The sequence below is a fragment of the Giraffa tippelskirchi genome, chromosome 2 (genome assembly GCF_054371585.1).
Source record: "Giraffa tippelskirchi isolate mGirTip1 chromosome 2, T2T-mGirTip1v1.2.pri, whole genome shotgun sequence".
NCBI classification, from domain to species: domain Eukaryota; kingdom Metazoa; phylum Chordata; class Mammalia; order Artiodactyla; family Giraffidae; genus Giraffa; species Giraffa tippelskirchi.
Genome location: NC_137276.1, coordinates 146,525,016 through 146,544,508, shown reverse-complemented (window position 1 = coordinate 146,544,508; position 19,493 = coordinate 146,525,016). Strand labels below are relative to the sequence as shown.

Below are 19,493 nucleotides of genomic sequence, written 5' to 3'. Positions count from 1 at the left end.
AAGAGATGGAAAATTATGAAAATAAGTGGGTCTTAAAGCCAACGTAAAATTATTCAGTATTAGTCTCTTAGTTCTTCCTTCTCTCTGTCATACACACACACACACACACAAAACACAGCAGCCCTGCTCCATCTCACTCTCCCCACCCCCAAGCCAGCCCCTCCATCCCAGATGAGTAAGGCTTCCTCAGGCACACAAGTGCTGAACAGTGGCCATTATACACACCTAGGGCTGCCAGATAAAATGCAGGATGCCCTGATAAATTTCAGATAAGCAATAAATAAATTTTTAGTATGAGTATGTCCAAATACTACATGGGACCTACTGACTCTTAAAAATATTTGTTTATCTGAAATTTGGATTTACCTGGATGTCCTGTATTTTTATTTGTTAAATCTGGCAACCCCACCCCATCTCTGACTGGAGTTGTGGCCTGTGACCAAGTTACTGCCACTCTCATTCCTTTGGGCCTTGATGCCATTTCCACCCTGGTATGTTCCAATTCTCAGGATGGCATTGGGATTCCCAGTACTTTTTCTCTGGACCCCACTTCAAATCCCTACTCTACCAAGCCTTTGGAACATCACCACTGGAATTACACACTACTGGGCTTGGTAGGGCTATCACAACTCCCAGGTTTTCTTTCTCAGGCAGCCAGAACTCAGTCACTGGCCCCTTCTTCACTGGCAACCTCTGCTAGCAATGGATCCCTTCCCCACCTGGGTACCCCCTACTAGGTGGGATTGAGACAGAACTCTGACCCCTGAGCAGCCTGCCCCGTGGCTACCCTGACTCATTACAAATAAATTTCCAGACTCCTGGATAGGTCCCCAACAGGACAACACACCTAATTCACATTAGCCAAGATAAGGATTAGCCGCATTCACAAAATAAAATGAACATAAGAAGAAGACCAAACAATGCCGTCAAGAAGAGACTGTTTTCTAAGAAGAAATGTAACCAAATGGGAAAATATTTAATAAATCCATAAATGAGTTAATAGTTGCAGAAAACATAATTTATCTCAGAGTCTGCAATTCAAGTACATAAGCACTCATAATATCAAAGCTTTTTTTGGTTTCCTCTAAATTTATCAAGGTCTCATTTAATTGCTATAAACACCTAAAGACATGAGCAAATTAACACATAAAATTGCAGGATTTTAGCTAATACATATTCATGAACGCATGTTGTTGTGATCAGGCAAATAATGACCTGAGACATTGATAAATTTGGTAGAAGCAAAGGAAAAACATAGCACACTGTTAGAATTCTCTGCAGATCACAGAATGGAATCTTTGATAAGCCCTACTCTAAGAGATCATTCATAATAATTATTGTGTTTCAGTAATTCTTTCAGGAGAGAGATCAGAAAATGTTTAATCAGTAAGCTTCATAAAAATACTGTCCCCAAAACACTTGAAAGCCAGATCCGTGCTCAAGAATGCTGGCTTCTTGCAAGGCTAACCAATGCCCTGTTTCTCAGAATCAGTTTTATATTCTTACTGGCATTCTTGCTTCTATATCTACTGCCACTCAGAAAGGACTGACAGTTTTACAAGCATTTGTGGGAATCTCAAGTTACAGCTGTTCCAGGGTCTTCAAAATGAATGTCTTTTATTTGGATGGAAATATACAGCATGTGTTGCTCACCCAGAGTTGCTGTGGTGTAGTTATTTTTGAATCAGCCTGCTAACCCCTCTTGTTAGAACCCATCCATACATAGTTCCTGTTCATTAAATCCTTTGCTCTCACCCAAGCAGGCAGTGACCCTGTGAGCTGGAAACTGCACTGAGTCTGAACATAGCCGGACTGGTCCTGACAAAAAAATCTGAACAAATGCCTAAGGCAGACATTCAGGCTGCAAAGCAAAGGCACAGACTGACAGACTCTGCAAACAGGTCTCAAGAAAGGGCAAAACTACAGAGCACACATACAGGAACACCAATTAATTTCAGCTGATCTCAGAGCAAACCTCAGTAACCTTCTCGACACGATATTCTAATCAGTCATTTCCAATCAACCTGGAGCAAAACAGCACTTCAGTTATTTGCCTCCCCTGTTCAAATTGAGGTCAGCCCAAAAGTTGGGCCCTGGAATAAGGCTACAAAAACAGTCACCACAATAATACTTTAAAAGTATTTACTATGATTCAGAAACTATGGCATATATGTACATGTTTGTGTGTGTATATGTGTGCATGTGTGCATGTATGTATGTATTTGTTGTTTTAGTTCAGTTGCTAAGTCATGTCCAACTCTTTTGTGACCCCATGGACTGCAGCAAGCCAGGCTCCTCTGTTCATGGAATTCTCCAGGCAAGAATACTGCCATTTCCTACTCCAGGGGATCTTACCAACCCAGGGGACGAACATGTGTCTCCTGCATTGGCAGGCAGACTCTTTTCCACTGAGCCTTCAGGGAAGCCCCATGTATATGTATACATATATATTAATTCATTTATTCCTTACAATAGCCCTATGATTGCTGTCCCTTTTTGTACTGTCCTAATTTGTAATCATTTGCTCAAGGTCACACACAGGAGGTTAAAGATCAGTATGCAGATACAGGCCTATTTCCCTTTACATCCTGTACTCTTAGCTATTGTGCTGACAGCTGGACTACCATTAAGTGGGGAGAACTCGACAGCTGCCTATGTTGTGTGACTTCAAGGGATAATAGGAAAATCCTCTCTGCTCACATTTTCAAGCTCCCCCTCCCAAAACAGATCTGTTTGCTTGATTCAGAAGGAACAACTGGTAGAGAGGTGAAAACATGAAATGCAGAGTCCCAGCTTGGCCACAACCTAGTGGTCTGGGGATGTCCCCCTGGGGATGATTATAATGATACCGACCCCCACAAGACTGTATGGGCATTAAATGAAACACTTAGACAAGCACATTTTGAAAGTGGGATTGAGTGTACAAGGGTCAGTCACTATTATTAAGATCCAGAATTAGATTAAGCACAGGAGTTCTCCCAGAAGTATCTGCATTTAGATTACGGTGCTTATTCTAAGATTCTGAGTGGGTTTCGGAGGCGAGTGGTAGTGGCAGTTTGAGAAGTTGGGACACATCAGGGTCATAGGAAAGGGGTGTATAGATACTCAACATGGCTGAGAGAGGAAACTTGGGCTCCCGCTTTCCACTTGTAACCTCAGGCGGCGATGTGGTAGAACCATCAGCCCCAGATAGAGGTATGCACTGCCTTTGTCAGAAAATTCCCAGCTATCAGACCCTTTCCAACTAGCTGTTTTAAAACACAGATGGGCTCATTAGAGAGTGGTTATTGTCCATGGAAATGAGGACATGAGCACAGAATCACTGAAGAAGCACCTGGCAGTTTGAGAGGAAGTCAGGGCTGAGAACATGTGTGCATACTCTAATCCCCAGCGGTTGGTCAGGGTTGACCAAAGAAGGGAAATTAGAGGTTTGCCCACATTCACATCAGCCCTTGCCCAGTGACCTCAAAAGCACCCTATGAAGCTTCATCTCCAACTTTAGAAAAAGTCAGTCCAATCCTCCTGCAAGTCAGTCAAGCCCTCTGTGAGGGCTACTAAGTGCTATGGTATGGTGGCATTTCATTTCTGTCTCTGTAGGCACTTGGCACTTTGCGTGGGGAGCTTTGGTTATGAGAACAGCCATCAAGTAGAAGAGATGACTGTGCAACCACATTGAGAGCCACTCATACTTGTCTGGATCAATCAAGGAACCTTATTTGGTAGCTGCTCCATAATCTAACTGGACTGGATAGAACGAAATACACTGAGTTGAACCAAATTTGAATCAGTTAAACTGGTTGCCTTTTCTAACCCTTAACCAAGTGAGTCAAGAAGGTCTCTCCTGTCAGCCAGTGTCTCAGACCAGCGCTATCATGGTGCATCCCATCAGTGAATGGAACACTTATCTGAGAGGTGCTGGAGTCGTCTCTGATACCACTTCCTCTCCCACACCTTTATCTCCCATCCAACCCATCACCAAATCCTGCTCATTCTTATCCCATGTTCAGCTTCAGGAAACTGTCATTTCTCTGCATCTTTGCCCAAATCACTGCCATCTTACCTTGAGTACTCATGCAGCCTACAGCATAGTCTTGCTACATTTATTCTTGCTCTACTCCCCATTCTAGACCCTACTCCAAAGCTAAAATGATTCCATATATGTAAATGAAACAACAAAATATCAATGTGATCATATTTATCCCTTGGCAAAACCAAAGGGCTTCCATCACCATCAGGATGAAGACAGAAGTCCTCTGAGCACAGCCTGGACCCTCTCTCCCAGACTCATGCCACCTTGGCCACAAAATTCCTCAAATAGTCCCTTATGTTTCTGAGCCTTCACTCACATCATCCCTGCAGCCGGAAACACCCTCCCTCTGAACACTCTTCCCTGCCCCACACTTTCCTACACTTGATGATATACAACATGTTCTTCCTTCATGCTATAGCACATCTTACAAAGCCATCCACTATCCTAGAATAACCTTCTCTTTCTTCATAATGCCCATTAGCATTATTAACAGCATCATCTCTTAGGATTTTAAAAAGCTCAATAAAGCCTAATAGGTATTATGAAGACAGAGAAGGGTATTCTAGGATAGTGGACAGCTTTATAAGACATGCTATAACATGAAGGAAGAACATGTTGTATATCAGTGGGTATAGGAACTCAATATGCCAGCAAGGGGCTTCCCTGGTGGCTCAGCTGGTAAAGAATCTGCCTGCAGTACAGGAGACCTGGGTTTGATCCCTGGGTTGGGAAGATCCCCTGGAGAAGGGAAAGGCTACCCACTCCAGTGTTCTGGCCTAGAAAATTCCATAGACTGCATAGTCCATGGGGTTGCAAAGAGTTGGGCATGACTGAAAAACTTTCACTCACAATATGACAGCAAATTTGGAAAACTCAGCAGTAGCCACAGAACTGGAAAAGGTCAGTTTTCATTCCAATTTCAAAAAAAAGTAGTGCTAAAGAAGGTTCAAAATACCAGACAGTTGCACTCATTTTGCATACTGGTACGGTTATATTCAAAATCCTTCAAGCTAGGATTCAGCAGTACATGAACTGAGAACTTCATATGCACAAGCTGGATTCAGAGAACACAGAGAACCAGAGATCAAATTGCCAACACTCATTGGATCATAGAGAAAGTAAGAAAATTCCAGAAACATCTACTTCTATTTCATTTACTACACTAAAGCCTTTGACTGTGTGGATTACAACAAATTGTGGAAAATTCTTAAAAAGGAGGGAATACCTACCTTACCTGTCTCCTGAGAAACCTGTATGCAGGTCAAAAAGCAACAGTTAGAACTGGACATGGGACAAGAACAACAAACAACAGACATTGAAAAATGGTTCAAAATTGGGAAAGGAGTACGTCAGGGCTGTATATTGTCATCCTGCTTATTTATTTTATATGCAAAGTACATCATGCGAAATGCCCAGCTGGATGAATCACAAGCTGGAATCAAGATTGCTGGGAGAAATATCAACAACCTCAGATATGCAGATGATACCACCCCAATGGCAGAAAGCAAAGAGCAGCTAAAGAGCCTCTTGATGAGAGTGAAAAAAGAGAGTGAAAAAGCTGGCTTAAAACTCAACATTCAAAAAACTAAGATCCGGCCCCATCATTTCATGGCAAGTAGAAGCGGAAACAAAAGTAACAAATTTTATTTTCTTGAACTCCAAAATCACGGTGGATGATGACTACAGCCATGAAATTATAAGATGCTTGGTCCTTGAAAAGAAAGCTGTGTCATACCCAGACAGTATATTAAAAGCAAAAACATCACTTTGCTGACAAAGGTCCATATAGTCAAAGTATGGTTTTTTCAAGAGACATGTACAGACATGAGAGTTGAAGCATAAAGAAGCCTGAGCACCAAAGAATTGATGCTTTAGAATTGTGGTGCTGGAAAAGACTCTTGAGAGTCCCTTGGACTACAAGGAGATCAAGTGAGTCAATCCTAAAGGAAATCAACCCTGAATATTCATAGGAAGGGCTGATACTGAAGCTGAAGCTCCAGTACTTTTGCCACTTAATGTGAAGAGCCGACTCATTGGAAAAGACCCTGATGCTGGGAAAGACTGAAGGCAGAAGCAGAAGAGGGAGACAGAGGACAAGATGGTTAGATACCATCACCAACTCAATAGATATGAGTTTGAGCAAACTCTGGGAGATAGTGATGTACAGGGAGGCCTGGTCCATGGGGTCACAAAGAGTTGGACATGATCAGGGACTGAACAACAAATTAGACTGTATAAGTACATAGATGTGATTATTTTTATTAATGTCTTTTTTCCACTAAGCAACCATTACTGTAAAAGCAGAGGTTGTGTCTTTTTGGAACACTATCATCTCCCCAGGGTCTACCATTGGGCTTGACAGATGATGGGGAACAAGAGCCATCATTGTTGAACGTTATGTGAAGGGATACCACCAGCTCTGCAAGCTGCCAATGATGACTCGGAGAATGATGATGAACTTCTCACTGCACCCCTCCTTCATGTGGAGTTTATTCATTTCTGCTTTAGAAATTTTGGGTTTGCAATCTGCAATGGCATTTAAAGGTGGGCAACAACTCTGCAGGTCATAAAAAATACTCACTATGACTGTTGACAAGTTTTTATTATTGTGTGGAATATTTTAGAATAGTTCATTACTTATAGCACATTGTTTAGAACAGTTCCTTTCATTTGATCATTAAATGCTGACCTTTAAGGGCACATCAGGGACCAGTCTACCCACTGCATCAGCTGGATCTCATAGCAGGCCAGAAAAGAGCTACCTAGCTCTGTTTAATTGCCTCCTGTGATGGAGGAGGAGCTCATGACCTCCATTCCTCTGTGAAACAGCTGCACTCGTTAGAAAGTCTCACCTTATGTTGTGCTGATACACGCCTCACTGTATCCCCTCCCTGCCCCCCCACCCCACTCCTCCTGCTCCTGAACCAAATAACCCTAAATTCACATCCACATGGCAACACTTCAGTTACTTCAGGACCCCTGACAAGCCACATCTGAAGTCTGCTCTTCTATATTTTATGCTTTTGCCAGCCTTGATTTTTTATTTATGGACCACATCTTGCTATTTTACTGCATGCATTCTTGTAAGCAGCCTTAAATCCTGTGTGGGATAAGGCCATATATAAATAAATCTTTGTGTCTTTCCTCAAGGCAACAACTCAAGTTCCCCACCCGACGGTCTCCTCACCAACCTTGCGTTATTACCTCAGATTTATTCTCTCATCATTCTGACACTAGAATAGGGAAAATATAGGGCAATCCCCAAACCCTTCACTTTAAACAGATACTGTCAAGCCCATGGTATGGTCTCTGGGTGCTGTTTCTTGGGAATAACAGGCAGGGTTTGGGAAGATGAGAACAGGTTCATCACTGCTGTTTCACAGTTTCATTTTGCAGAACAGTTCTTAGTGACATGCTCAAGCATTAGAAATCCCTAAAACCACCCACTTCTGGTACTTAAGTGACAACCTAGCCTCCTTCATGAACTGGAAGATTAAGGTCACAGGACTGGAACACCCCTACCACCCTCCACACTAATTCAGAGTCTACTCCCTCTCTTTCCCTTTTCACTGCTGTCTGTGCCTGTCTTTGAAAGCTGTTCTCTCAACTCTAACCCATCCTCACAAAATAAGATCTGCTCCAACAATGTCCTTGTCACAGTGGTATTTTAGCCATGAAATTAAAAGACACTTGCTCCCTGGAAGGAAAACTATGACAAACCTAGATAGCATATTAAAAAGCAAAGACATCACTATGCCAGCAAAGGTCCATATAGTCAAAGCTATGGTGTTTCTAGTAGTCATGCAAGGATGTGAGAGTGGGACTATGAAGAAGGCTGAATGCTGAAGAATTGATGCTTTCTAGTTATGGTGCTGGAGAAGACTCTTGAGAGTCCTTTGGACAGCAAAGAGATCAAATCAGTCAATCCTAAAAGAAATCAATCCTAAATATTCATTAGAAGGACTGATGCTGAAGCTAAAGCTCCAATACTTTGGCCACCTGATGCAAAGAGCTGACTCATTGGAAAAGACCCTGATGCTGGGAAACATTGAAGGCAAAAGAAGAAGGGGGAGGCAGAGGATGAGATGGTTAGATAGCATCATCAACTCAATGGACATGGATCTGAGAAAACTGTGGAAGATAGTGCAGGACAGGGAAGCCTGGCGTGCTGCAGTCCATGGGATGGCAAAGAGTTGGACACAACTTAGTGACTGAACAACTTCCAGCTAGCTCCTTCCCTTTTGCTTGTAAAATGCTCAGGTCATCTCTCATCCAAAAATTACTAATGATGAAATATTTAATATCTATTTTAGCCCAAAGCTGACATCCTAGCGTTTTCTGTTCAAGCATGAGTAAACCTAAGGAAAAAAAAGCACAGTTGTTATATGAGGAAGATCCAGGTTTTGTGGGGCCTGCAGGTTATACAATTTGGGGGTAGGAGGGCTGTTTAAAATAAAGAATTCAAACTTATAAACAAAAAGTACAAAAGTGAATATTTATTTAGAATGAGAACAATGCAACAAATTACAATTTAAAAAAAACAAACACTATAAATATATTAAAATAGTGTAATATATATAAAATAATGTAATAAATAATATAAACAATTATTTATTAACTGTCTGGTCTCTGTAACATTTTCCCTCTCATTTTTTAATCTGCATTCTCTTTGATTGCTTCCTTATTTGGCAAAAATTCAATCTGTCTTTTCAGTATAGTTAACTTTTTTTAATGTTTTCATTTTTACAGTACAGAAACTTTTAGCTTTCTACTCCATTACTGGTAACATGTAAGCCTGCAGAATTTTTTTCTTCAATTTGTGAAAATTCTTTATCAAGTTTCTTTCAATCCTGAGTTGAAAGATTTCAGAACATTTCAAAAATTTTTGTGTGTGTGCTATGACTAATCTTAAATCTTTGAACTGACAACCCACTAACCAGTTTGTCACTGATGTCTCATCACAGAGGTATATTATGAATTTTAGGTTATCTTATCTGATAGGGGAGAATGTGCATTTTGACTCGGCCTTGACTAGAACTGATCTTCTTCTTGCAATTTCACACATCTCATAATTAAAAGGACGTTTCACACACTAGCTTCTGGTTCTGTGCATTTCAAACCTTTTCTCCTCCACAGTTTTCCTAATGCCAGATGTCAAGAGGCACATTCACACTTGGTGTCATCCCTGGATGAGTCTGGCCCCAATGGGTGGAGGGAGAATTCCTGAGACTATTATTAGTAACTTAACTATATGTTGCCTTTATGTGAACTTTGCAGTATATCCCCATACACCCTAACCCTAGTTCCCTAAGCAGATACTCAAATGCCATTCACAACAAAGAGGAACTGTGAGTAAAGGAGGGCCTGAATAGAAAGATACAGTAGTGTTTTACTATACTTAAACATTGGCATGGACTGAATGTTTGTCTTCCTCCAAAATTCTTGTGTTGAAAGCCTAATTTCCAGTGTGATGGTGTTTGGAAGCTGGTCCTTTGGGAAGTAATTAGGCTAGATTAGGTCATGAGGGTGGGGATCTCCTAATGTGACTAATGCTTTTCCAAAGATATTTTTTGATGTGGACCATTTTTAAAACTTTTTATTGAATTTGTTACAATATTGCTTCTGTTTTATGTTTTTGTTTTTTAACTGCAAGTCATCTGGGATCTTATCTCCCTGACCAGGGATTGAACCCAGACCCTTTGTAATGGAAGGTGAAGTCTTAACCACTGGACCGCCAAGAAAACCCCCAAAACTAACGCTTTTATACAAGAGGATCTCTCTCTCTCTCTTTCCCTCTCTCCTTCATCCCTCCCACCCCCACCTTGTGAGAAAATAGGGAGACAGGATGCTATCTTGCACACCAGGAAGAGGGCTCCACCTGACCATGTTGGTACTGACTAGAGTTCCCAGCCTTCAGAACAGTGACAAATACGTTTCTGTTGTTTAAGCCACCTAGTCTGTGGGATTTTGTTAAAGCAGCCTGAATAGAATAAGTCAAATATCTTAAGTGTGTAAGTTTTACAGATTACATAACCATAGAAAGGCACTGCTAGTACATCCTAGGGCCTGGGAAAGGTCTGGGAGAGTGAGGGGATTGAAACTGAAAGCTTATCTGCTACCTGGTATGTCTGCCTTAGCATTAGAATTCCTTCAAGAAGTTTCCTCCAAGTCCTGCCCCTTTACTCAGATATGCTCTCCCTGGCACTTAACCCCTGGGAGTCTGGCTTCTACTTCCTTCCTGTAACTTGGCAACAACCAGCTAAGTAACTAATACAGTATCTTTCTCCCACCCTTTATTCTTCTCAACCCTCTGCATTCTTTCTCTGAACAAAGCTACTCCCTTGCCTCTTACTTAGCATCTTTCTAATTCATTCACCACTTCTCTCTCTTCCCCACCCTCACACCTCCCCAACACTCCCATCCTCCCTTCACCCTCCCTAAATGAAGGCACTTTCCCTGGTTCTGCCCCTAGCTCCTCCTTCCTTATGGGCAGTCTTCCTTGGAAATCTCCTTCACTCATAGACTTCCATCATCAGCTCAGCATCTAAGCTTGCTCATTCCAGTATCCTTTTCTCTAGAGAAGAAATCTCTCTCTAGAGCCAATTTCATTTCCTGCTAGCACTTTAATCCAGTGTCTTTTCCACACACTGGCTCTTCCTTCCTGGCTGCATGCTGTCTATTAATGCTAAGAGATCACAAATGACTCTGTTTCTCCCTTGACCACCACATTCCTTCTTCCTCTTTCCTACTGCTCCTGCCCCATTTCTCAGTTGTTCCAGAGAATTCTACAACCTAGTGCTTTTCCCTTACTTCTATCCAGATGGGTTTTCCTTCTCAGAACTGCCACATGCTTTTATCTGATGGAATTTATTCTATTAATATTTCATCTTGTATTTATGTGACAATGCTGCTGCTGCTGCTAAGTCGCTTCAGTCGTGTCCGACTCTGTGCGACCCCATAGAAGGCAGCCCACCAGGCTCTGCCGTCCCTGGGATTCTCCAGGCAAGAATACTGGAGTGGATTGCCATTTCCTTCTCCGGTGCATGAAAGGGAAAAGTGAAAGTGAAGTCGTTCAGTCGTGTCCAACTCTTAGCGACCCCATGGACTGTAGCCTACCAGGCTCCTCCGTCCACGGGATTTTCCAGGCAAGAGTACTCGAGTGGGGTGCCATTGCCTTCTCCGTATGTGACAATAACACATTTATAAAGTGCTTAGAAAGTGCTAAGCATTTTGAATTATCTTATTTAATTCTCACACCTACTCTGTTACTGGCACTCATTAACATAATAATTATTTCTGATTTCAGTGGAGAAACTGAGTCTTAGAAACATGAGTAACTTGCTCAAGGTCACATAGAAAGAGGCAGGGCTTGAATTTAGATGCAGCTCTCTGACTACAAATAATCATGAGTTTAATTGCCAATAAATAGTAATATAATTGCTATCATGTATTATGCACTTGCCTTATGCTCTATAAACTTCATATTACCCTATAAGTTTACACTATCATCATCCCCTTTTTATAGAGAAGAAAACTGAGTCCCTCAAACTTTATTCCATCCCCATAAGGTTTCCTGGCTGGTAACGGCAGGGCTACTACTGAAATGGGCCATTTGGCTCCAGAGCCCAAAAAGTAACTATGTCACCAGACTGCCTCCCTCTTTACCCTGCTGACTTCACCTCTGTTGTCATGGCCCTTCAAGTATACAGTAGCCTCTCTGAGGACAGAGGGCACTTCTTATTCATTTTTTTCACATTAGACAGCATATTAAAAAGCAGAGACATTACTTTGCCAACAAAGGTCCATCTAGTCAAGGCTATGGTTTTTCCAGTGGTCATGTATGGATGTGAGAGTTGGACTATAAAGAAAGCTGAGCACCGAAGAATTGATGCTTTTGAACTGTGGTGTTGGAGAAGACTCTTGAGAGTCCCTTGGACTGCAAGGAGATCCAACCAGTCCATCCTAAAGGAGATCAGTCCTGGCTGTTCATTGGAAGGACTGATGTGGAAGCTGAAACTCCAACACTTTGGCCACCTCATGCGAAGAGCTGACTCACTGAAAAAGACCCTGATGCTGGGAAAGATTGAGGGCAAGAGAAGAAGGGGACGACAGAGGATGAGATGGTTGGATGGCATCACCGACTCAATGGACATGGGTTTGGGTGGACTCCGGGAGTTAGTGATGGACAGGGAGGCCTGGCATGCTGCGGTTCATGCGGTCTCAAAGAGTCAGACACGACTGAGTGACTGAACTGAACTGAACTGAACTGAACTGAAAGCTAATTTTTATTTTGAAACTATTTTAAAATTACAAAAATGCTCCAAACGCAGTACAAAAATTGTTTTTTCCTAAACCATTTTAAAGTTACCAACATACTGTCATATAACCCCTCAAGAATTTAGCATAAATTTCCTCCAAAGACATTCTTCTGCATAATTAAAATAAAGCCATTAAAATGGGGAAATTAACATGATACATGACTATCGTCTCTAATATACCAGTCAATCCTAAAGAAAATCAACCCTGAATAATCACTGGAAGGATTGATGATGAAGCTGAATCTCCAATACTTTGGCCACCTGATGCGAAGAGCCAACTCACTGGAAAAGACCCTGATGCTGGGAGAGATTGGGGGCAGGAGAAGAAGGTGGTGACAGAGGATGAGATGGTTGGATGGTATCATTGACATGAGTTTGAGCAAACTCCAGGAGATAGTGAAGGACAGAGAAGCCTGGCATGCTGCAGTCCACGGGGTCGCAAAGAGTTGGACACCACTTAGTGACTGAACAACAACAAAATATCTAATATCAGACCCCATTCAGTTTTCACTGATTTTTCCAATAATGTTCTTCATAGCAAAAGGATCCACTACAGACTTAAACATCTAGTTCTTTGTGTCTCTAGTCTCCTTCAATATGGAATAGCTCCCCAGTCTTTCTATAATATCCAAGTCCTTGCCACTTTTGTAGAATTTCCCTCAATTTGAGTCTGCCTGATGTTTTCTCATGATTAGACCAAGGTTATATATCTTTGGCAGTAAAGTCTCAGAAGTCCTATAAAGTGGTCACAATTTCTTTTGTCTCTTTTCTGGTAAGGTTAACTTTGATAACCAGATTAAGATGGTATCACTCAAGTTTATTCAAGTTACTCTTTTTATTAATATGTAAATACTTCTGAGTAGGTACTTTTTTGAGACTATATTTTCTCCTCATCAAACTTTTCCTCCCTTAGTTCTAATGCTCATAGATATTTCTTGGCTTAGTTACTACTGTCATGGTTGCCAAATGGTGATTTTCTAATGTAAATATTCTTTCTACATTCATTAGTCAGAATCCACCTTTCTCAATTTATTTATCTATTGATGTATTAGTATGGACTCAAGGAGCCTATTTTATTCAATGAGTTATAATCCTTTACTAAGATTATCTTTTAAAGTTCAGATTATCCAGTGCTCATGTGAGTCCTTTCAAAGAGGTTTCTGTCATCATGTTCCCACCATCCTTTGAGCACTTCCTACATCCTAGGACAATAAGATATTCCAGGTTTCTTTTATACCTTCCCTGGCCCAGTCCTAGAATGAGTCATTTCTCCAAACAATCACAACTTCTTTTAGTAAAGAATGGTACTTTGAAATCAAGATTTGGCCACTAGGTGTGCTTATTGTGACTGAGATGTCAGGGCTCTGGGGGCCTCTCAATGATCAGAGCTAGGAAGCTAAAAGCTTGTGTGTGTCAGTGTGTGCGAGTGTGTGTGTGTGCGTGCGTGTAACAATGAGTTCACATCGATACCTCTGATTCTAATCTAATATCACGTGGTTCATTGCATTTTTTTCCTTTACTAAATTTATAACTTTCTTCTTAAATAACATAAAACCATTATTAACTTATTTACTTATTGAGTCACTCTCCTATATGTACTCAATCTCCCAATGCTGCCACAGTTCCCCCACCTTCAGGAGGATGCCTCCACCCTACTCGGGTTCTTATGTCCCATGCCAGCCTGCCCCACCTCGACTCTGCCACCTCACCCACTTCCTGTTCAGTAGTCAGTCCTGCTCACCCCCACCTAACAGCTTCTAGATTGAAATATTCCAGAAGCTCACTAATTCTATAATGAATCTCTGGAGTAGCACAATGCTCTTTGTCATGTTACTCAATTCACATTTTTAAAATAGAATAAATACTTCCCATTTGAAGTTTATATGCATAAAAAATCAGTCATTATTAAGAAAATTATACTTTCTTATCATACAAAAAGAAACCTCAGTAAGAACAGAAATTAAACAAGATATAAGTTCTTATTAAGAAGCCCAAACTCAACTTACAGGAAGCGTAAACAAAGAAGCAAACAAGAGTTCCTGGTTTTCCCTCTACATCTGGCCTGCTTCAGTGTTTATGAGCATTCCTGACCTTTTATTTGAATCTGCTATCAAGGAAAAAAAAAGTTCAGTTTTTTTTTCCAGAAATGTCTTTGTCACTTCATGAATTTAAACTGGTAACTCTTGGTTCTCCTTGGCTGGGTTGTCCAACATCTACTGCCTGGAGTTTAAAATCCAGTTGTGGGGGAATTCCCTTGCAGCACAGTGTTTAGGACTCTGTGTCCTCACTGCCAAGGGCCCAGGTCTGAACCCTGGTCAGGGAACTGAGATCCCACAAGCCTCGCAGTGTGGCCAAAAAATATCCTACTGTGGGGTTGTTGTGACAAGGAGTTGTCAACTACTTCTCTCACAGGCAGACTCCACTTTCCCTTGAGGGTCTCTCTCTGCAAGCCCATCCACTAGCTCCTGGAGCTGAGACATGGCTTCTTCACTACACACTTTGATCCAGAGCAGTTTTATTTCTAACTATTCAACTATTATAAAACGATACGCTTTCTTCACAAATATTACATTCAGCTGGTTGATTTATTTTTAAATTAAGGTACACACAGACATGAGGTGGCTATAAAATAGATAGATGTGTGGCCTACTTCATTTCTTTTAGAGTTTGCTGTAAATATAAAAACACATATTTTAAAGAATATTTGATCTTCAGGGCATTCAGAGCAATTAGACTGTTAGGGCTACCAGCAAACAAAAGTATGGCATTCATATTTCTTAGCTTAAATTAAAATTTCTAGGGACATTTGTAAAGATTGGAGTGAAAGTTTCAGTGACTTCTACCAAGTTTTGATGACTTCTACCAAGTTTCGATAACTTCTACCAAGAAACTTCTGGTCCAACTCATCAATATCAAGATAAAACAAGAGCCTAACTTCTAGTACCATCTTCCATAGATTGTATGATAACAATAACAATTCACACATATACATGTATTCCTCACAAGAACCCTTTGAGGTAGACGAGAACTATAGCATGATGGAACAAGCTCACACATCTTTGAGGTCGCAGAACTAAAATGCAACCCCAGGTTTTAATTCACTCCACATCATGTTGTCTCTCCAGACTAGATTTTGTTTGTAACAAGTTTCCAATTTCTCAGCTATATCTTCTTATGCTGTGTATCCAAACTCCCTTCTCCCTAATGAGGTAGATAAGTCAATCAAGTCTAAACTCATGGGGGAAATGCCTTCTGAAAACATGTAAAATGTTTTCTTTACTATAACTGGCTTATTCAAATAACTATTTTCCCTTTAAGCTAAGGGAGTTGGTGGCGGACAGGGAAGCCTGGAGTGCTGCAGTCCATGGGGCTGCAAAGAGTCGGATATGACTGAGCGACTGAACTGAACTCAACTGAAGGTACCTAAAGAAATTTCCAACCATATTCAGAAATCAGAAAATTCTTCTAACATGAATTGTGGGAGCTTTTTTTCTAACTGACAAGGTAGAGTGAATGCTTTTTCTTCTAGATTATCATTTTTGTATGAAGACCAAGCTTCATTTACAGACCTTTTCAAAGATGGCTCCACTATTGCCATGAAAATATGAGAAAAGAGTTATTTAATGGACTTCAAAAATCCCAAAAAATACCATATCAGTTTTTGATAAATATACTACTTCTACTGCTTCAGCCTATTGGAAATTCAAAGAATTACTTTGCTATAAGCAACATTTAATGTTTTATGATTATAAAATTAACACATGCTCATTATTTTTAAAAGGCAGAAAATTATAAAGAATAAAAATAAAATCACATAATTGATAACAACTGGTTTCTCTTAATATATATTTTCATTATATTTTCATGCATTTGTGTGTCTGGTTTTATTTTTGCAAAGTTGGAATCATATATGAGTTTCATTTTCTGTTTTTTCTCATTTATATAATAGCATTTCCTCATGACATTAAATGCCATAGTGTGATATTAGTAAATGAATAATAGCTTATGCAATGTACCCTATTTAGCCATAACTTAATTCCATTATTATAAAAGTTGGCTTTTTTATTTTCAATATTAGAAACAGCAATGCAATAAATACTTTTGCATATAAATCTTTGCCCACAACTTTGGATGGATTCCTAGAAGTAAAATTATTGCATGAAAGGACATGAACTCTTTTAAGAATGTTATTAATATCATTAAATGCATTTCTAGGAAAATTATACCAGTTTGCAATTCAACCTGCAGATTATGTAAAAAAAAAACCAAAAACCTCTTGGTAGCATTTAATGTTTTAACATTATTTTGCAAATTTGCTAGTTTAAAAATTATATCTCATTTTATTTTAATTTGCATCATTTGAGTATTAATAAAACCAAATTTTTTGCACATGTTAATTTCCCATTTATATTTGCGTGTGTTTACATGTGTTTCCTTCTGTCATATTCATTTTTCTATTGGGATATTTACATTATTATTTTCAAATACAGTTTTTCATTTATTAAATATAATAGCCTTTGGCACATTTGTTGCCAATATTACTTACCAGTTAGTCATATGCTTTTAATTTTTATGTAGTCAAATCCTTAATGTTCTACTTACTATGTATGCAGAGCACATAATGTTTAGTATATAATGCATAAATAAAATAGTATATTTATCAATCTGTTCATTTGTGGCTGGACGATAAACATTAAACCAAGCTGTTTGAGGAGTCCAGTAACCCTTTATCCATCAATCTCTCCTGGCTGTTTCAGAGAGCAGTGAATTGTACAAAATAACTCTTCTAAACTCAGTCTTTCATAACCAGTTTTGAATGGAACTTTGAGCTGACCTAGAGCCCTTTGGGAACTTTGTTTCTCTCCAGACATCATACTATGTCCTGATTGCATGTGTGCATGCTAAGTCACTTCAGTCGTGTCCAACTCTTTGTGACCTCATGGACTATAGCCCACCAGGATCCTCCATCCATGGGATTCTCCAGGCAAGAATAGTGGAGTGGGTTGCCATGCCCTTCTCCATGTCCTGATTAGAAGAGCTAAATCTTAACAAAAGCACTTCAAGAATCTTCTAGAAGACACCAAATGCTGATTGCCAAATAGCACTTTGATGAATTAAATATAAATGATTGTGAAACATATGGATTATATTTCCTCTAAATAAACAAGAATATGAAGTGGAAAGGTGCCCGATCAATTAGATTTGGGACAGACTGGAAGGAAAAATGAGTTTAATTCAAGCCTAAAATATAGTTCGTTTACCAACTGTATATTTCATCTAAAAATAAGTTGAATCTGTGCTGGCCACAACTATCAACAATCACTGAGAGAAGATAGGAATTTCAAGTATATATCTCTTCAACCTACATTCCAGGTCCCCTTGTGTTAATATCTCTAGGAACAGGAAGTAACATACAAAGTATATTAGTTTTCCTTTTATTTCAATTCTGACATTGTGAAATATTAAGATTCAGCCCAGCCAGATGAAACCTCCTCATCACACTCCATGCTGAGCCAGCCCAAAGGAGTGTAGAGCAGACCAGCTCTGGTAGCACAGAACTACCTTCGAGGAATTGAGCTGATCCTAGCCAAAACTACCATCTGTCTGCAGTTGAAATCTGTCAATTGTGGCTATTTATGAAATCTCTAGTTGAGCCTATAAATGGCTCAATCGTACCTTGCCTATTCAATGTTATTCTCTTATCCAAACCTTACAGTCTCACACTCACTCTTCTAAAAGAAGGAGGCAAGTATAGAATAGTCACTAGAAACATTCATGAAATGTAGAGTGAAAAGTAAAAAGAGGCTGGGCTTTGGAATGAAGCAATCTTAGAGTCAACTCCTGATGATACTATTGCTATTCATATATAGTGAATATGTTATTAACATCTCTGTGAACTTTTCTGTGAAATGGGAGCAGTGATGTCTCTCCTAGCTCACTCACTGGTGATGGGAAAGAGTCACTGAGAAAATAATCTTAAGTGTCTGGCCATCTGCAGCAGTTATTGATGTACAACACCTCCACAGGTCTTCCTAGTGATTTCCCACATCACATCACAAACATTACAAATGGGATCTGGGAGAGGAGTGTGAACTGAGTTGCATTTGAGACCAAAGATGCTGTGGAAATGTTTAACCTTCCTTTTCTTTTTCATGAGTGATCTACATTCTTTTCTCATAATACCATCTAACTTTGCATAAAACTAGTATACTCAAAGGATATGTTGCCTGATTTTTTGGCTTACCATTGTTATCTGGAATTACTCAGAAATAAATACAAAACCACAAATAGAGAAAACACCAGTCTAACCAAAAGGATCTTAGTCATTTCCAAAAATGTTAATAAATATTTCCTAAGCATGTGACAATGCAAGGGACTACTACGGATTCCTAAAGCCATCTAGTTTTGCTCTTCAACAGGCTATGTTTTTGCCAAACCCCACCTCCTAAGGTTCAAATATTCTGAGTTGATTCTACTATCATTTTTACCTTAAGTATGTTTACAAGGTCAGTGATAACACAAAGTGAGCAAATTCTGATTTCTCTCAAAACCAAAGAAGAAAGGAGGAGGCAAAATCTTAAGGTAGGAATCTTATCTCAAGATTTTCCATGGTGCTCTTTGTATTTAAAGAAATAGCACTGAAATGTGAAGCCCTCCATAAAATTTTGGAGCATTTGAAACTATTATTGTGTCATAAATCCATGGCTAATTTATCTCAAACTTTTAACACATTTTAAACATTTTTATACCTCCATACTTAAGGGAGAGACATTTCTAAGAATCAGCTGTATTTTATGAGCTCTACCAAGTCTCAGGGCTTCCCAGGTAAAGGAAGATGGTAAAGAATCTGTCCACAATGCAGGAGACCTGGGTTCAACCCCTGGGTCAGGAAGATCCCCTAGAGAAGGGAATGGCAACCCACTCCAGTATTCTTGCCTGGAGAATTCCATGGACAGAGGAACCTGGAGGGCTATATAGTCCGTGGGGTCGCAAAGAGTCGGACATGACTGAAGTGACTTAGTACACATGCATGCATCAAGCCTCAGAGCAAACGAAACCCAAACCATCATCAGTTTTCAAATTAACAGTTGACTTTTACACATGAAACTGTAGGCAACATACTTTGTGAGACAGTGTCAAATTCA

At 39.9% G+C, this 19,493-nt stretch overlaps 1 long non-coding RNA gene across 3 annotated transcripts in view; it reads right to left on the bottom strand.

The window, feature by feature from the left end:
• The window catches only part of LOC145523559 (uncharacterized), an 880,911-nt gene that overhangs the window by 395,513 nt on the left and 465,905 nt on the right, over positions 1–19,493 (bottom strand). The window lies entirely within an intron of this gene.